This window comes from Pinus tabuliformis, chromosome 4_2 (assembly GCF_031772625.1).
Source record: "Pinus tabuliformis cultivar Carrire ecotype Pingquan chromosome 4_2, CPIR1, whole genome shotgun sequence".
NCBI classification, from domain to species: domain Eukaryota; kingdom Viridiplantae; phylum Streptophyta; class Pinopsida; order Pinales; family Pinaceae; genus Pinus; species Pinus tabuliformis.
Window position 1 is genome coordinate 774,962,067 of NC_142304.1, and position 4,055 is coordinate 774,966,121.

A 4,055-nucleotide genomic window follows, 5' to 3' on the forward strand; every position below is an offset into this window, starting at 1 on the left:
CATCATCGAATTACTCCAAGATAGGTCGAGTAGTTTTGTTATTTATAGTGGTTGGAACCTATAGTTTGAGGCCGACATGATGAAATGGAAGCCGACTTGATAAGTGAGGAAGTTGACTTGTAAGGAGACCAAGGCTAACTTGATAGTGATGTAAGACTAAAATATTTTTCTTTCTTGACCTTAAGGAGCCCAAGAAGGGTATCTTACAAAATAACTTTTGACTTTGACTCAATGAAAATACGGGCACTCAATGGTTTCTTTTACCTATAGACTTGTTGACCCAAGCATGAAACTCATGTTTTAATAAGTCAATTTAATAATAATAAAATATTTTGACAAATATATATTACATCATGACTCATGTACAATTATGAAGACCAACACTAGTTACATTCTTCAACATATTTGTCCCCATTATGACTGCACTTTTTATTGACTTAACACTCATTTACTAAGGTACTACTTTTCAAAAAAAATTGATAACTCAAAATAAATATCTCATTTTGTAATTCCCTACTTAATCTTATCATGCAAATTTTATTAGTGTTTAAATTACCTAAAAATATTGACTTATAATTGTCAATAAATATTGGTATATACCTACATTTGTGAAACTATAATTTTATTTACTGATATAAATTTTATTATTGTTATTATTTAATTCCCAACTTGTCTTCTCAAATTTAATTTTTGGATAGGATATGGTCTCCTTCCATTTATTCCAAATTAAATATCCATATCCCAAGGTGTCTTTTCAAAATCTACTTGGGAGAATAGATGGTACTCTCCAATTTAATTTCCAAATTAAATATCCATATCTTATCTCCAAAATGTCTTCTCAAATCTACTTTGAACAAGATATGGTAAGAAAAGTCAAGGATATTAAATGAAAGGATGAGGGGGTAGTCATGACATTAATGATAGGTGGTTGAGGTGGATGGGAGGAAGAGACATAAAAGGGGAAGGATGATGAGAGGAGAGGGGGAGGTCCTTGGTCTTGGCTTTGGTTTGGAGGATTTTGTTTTGGGAAGGAATGTGGAGAAAGAGAAGGGAGAGAATGGAGAGATAAAGAAGGGAGATCAAACTTGGATCTGGAGAGTGTTTGTTAAACTTGGACACACTACATCTGGTTGGACTTGGGCTCGGAGGGGAACCTATGGAGGTTCCCTGGGCTAGGAATTACTTCCTAGTTGGCTGGGAGGCAAATCCAGTCAGGTAGTCAAGAGGAGCATCCCAACAGAGTCAGGAGCTCAGGAGCATCTCAACTAAGCTATTGGAACATGTATTCCTCCATTTATTGATTACTTATGTAAATGGTTGCAATGGAATTCTTACTTATTTAATTTGTGGTAAATAAATTTTAATGGTATATTGTCATTAAAAAAATGTTTAGATATAAATAAGTTATTTCCCTTCTTATTGTGTTTAAAATTAGATAAATTTAGTTTTTAGTTAGAGGACCCTAGGAGGGATCCTCACATATGGTATAAGAGCCTAGGTTCAAAATTTGGACCTTGAAACCTACCTACTAGAAGAAAAAAAAAAAATATATATATATATATATATATATATATTGCAAACAAATTTAATTATATTAGAAACCAAAATAAATTGAATTATTAAATTATTAAATGACATTGACCATAAATTTAAATGAAAAAAAAAGGTGCACCTGTTTTCTCTCGAAAGCCCACATATGAGTCCAAAGACCTATAAACAGGACCTATTAAGTCCAAAGCCCTAGAAGATGACTCAGCATCACCTATAAAAATGTAAGATATGGTTGCATACACCTGACACATGGCTTGCATGCTTTTACTCTCGGTTAGCTTTGTTGCTTCGATCCTCGCTCCCTCCTCTTCTCTATTGCTCGTCTTGTCTCCGCATTTTTTATTCATTGCTTTGGTCCTGTTTTCAACATGGTGTATCGGCTTCTATCTACGCACATATTATCTTCTCTGCTGACTGTCATCAAAATTTCTCATGCCCGTCAATATACGACAGCGGCGGCCGAAGCGATGAGAGCACGGGAAGTAGTGGCACAGGAGTTTCTAGAGGGGAGTAAAGCAGGCAGAGGCGGAGAGAATACAAAGAGAACAACATTCTGGATGAGGGATCCGGCCACGGGGGACTGGATTCTGGAGGATCACTTCGGCGAGACCGACATTGCAGAGCTGAGGCAGAAACTCCTCTCCTCCAGAAAGTAGATAAATAGGCATTATAAGAATAGCTTAGTATTAACATCAAGCTTAGAGGTGCTGAAAGGAGATTGGCTGTAGGCACATCTTCTGAGACTTCTTACACTTGCTCATAGTTCTTGCAACTGTAAACGTTCTTTAGATAAATAAATATATTTATTGGCTCACTATTTTAAAAGCAGCTTCATTGAAGCAACCTAATGAGTGTGCATATTGGCCGAGAAGCATTTGAATGGTGTTCTCACACCCTTGTAAAATGGTTGGAAAGCGCCCAAACCAGTCAACAATTTTCTTTAGAGCCTTCTGTGCTTCAAGAAACTCTGTACAAGTCAATTCTATTATAGTTGTGTTTTCCAATAGCTGCACAAGCAGCATCAGATAAACACCTGCCATCCAAATTTCCCAATGTTGCAAATCTACCTCTCTCACATCCCCACTGATTCCAAGCTTCCCCGGCTCCTCTTCAATTCAAGACATTCCTGATAAGATCAGCTTTGCACAATCTTTAAATAACCCCTTAGGCCGACCACATATAACTGCCATAAGGTCAACCAAGACATATACTGCACTCTTTGTTAACCACTCTCCATTAAGAGGATTTTCTTTTCTCGGACAATTCTGATTTTTGTGTTGTTGCAGACCAGGTTGCAATAACCTGCTCTATACTTTGTTAAGTTCTGCACTCAACTTCTAAACTTGTTTTGTTTACTGCATATCATCTTCCAAGATGGCATCTAAGATATTCACAAGGTGTGAAGCCTCCTTGTAATTACATATTCGTAGAAAATAAAATGTGTGCAGCAATCATTTTAAAGGTGCAGACCACGACAACATTGTCTTTGATCCTCGGGAATTGAATTCCAAATGGCATCACATTTGTTCACAGCTCTCTCTAGAGCACTTGCATCTTCCCACTGCATAAGATGAACGTGCAATATCAATGTTGCAAAGACCATCTCAAGTTCAGGATACTTCATTTCACTAGCATGTTGTTGTCTAGTCTCTAAAGCACGTATTGCACCTTGAAAATCCCCTTCAGTTGTCAAAGCATTTGCAAGTTGTAAGCAAAAGTGGCAAGACTAAAATTTTGCAGACTCCCCTTCTCCAACAGAATAATGAGTAGAATGGGCATACTGGATAAGAATACACAACCCATGCATACACTGAGATATCCAAGTTATCCTTGGCCTTCTTCTGCTTTCTTCCTAATTAGACATTTGTTGAGGATCTTAACTGTTGGGTTGTGTTATATTCTTTCCACGACTAGCCCACGTAGTTAACTCGAGGTTACAAGGGAGGAGGTCACATAGGGTTTGAGGGGTACCCATAACCCCACTTTATGGGGTCCGGGGCAGCGCCCCAGAAAATTTTGGTTTTGGACCCTATGGTTTTGTGCATGATTTTCACACATGTTTTTGGACGCGATGGTTTTCAGTCCATGGTATTGGACGTGATGGTTTTTGGTCCATGGTATTGGATGCTTCGGCATGTATAAATATGTATTATAACATTGAAAGGAACATAATGAAAAATCAAGCTGGTAGTCCCGATTTTGGGATCCATGGGAAAATCTCTATTTATATGTGTTTTATGTGTTATGATCTCGCATTGTTTATTTTCTGTGTTTTAGAATTCGTATGCAGGTAATTTCTGTACGGGGTTAAAACCTACATTTGGTATCAGAGTTGTTTTGGCTTCAAGGGAACGCCTTTGTTGCTGAGGGGTTTCGCTCGGGCCTGTGGTAGACCCTGTTCAGTGGGAGATCTGCGAGATTGACTCTGTTGGTGAAAGAAGATGGCGAGCAGTGGAAAGATAGAGATTGAAAAATTTAATGGTCAGAGTTTTGAGTTGTGGAAA

The 4,055-nt window shown here is 37.7% G+C and overlaps 1 pseudogene; it reads right to left on the bottom strand.

Moving 5' to 3' along the window:
* Positions 1-1,649: 1,649 nt before the first annotated feature.
* Positions 1,650-3,358, bottom strand: LOC149171937 (sister chromatid cohesion protein SCC4 pseudogene; annotated as a pseudogene).
* Positions 3,359-4,055: the final 697 nt, after the last annotated feature.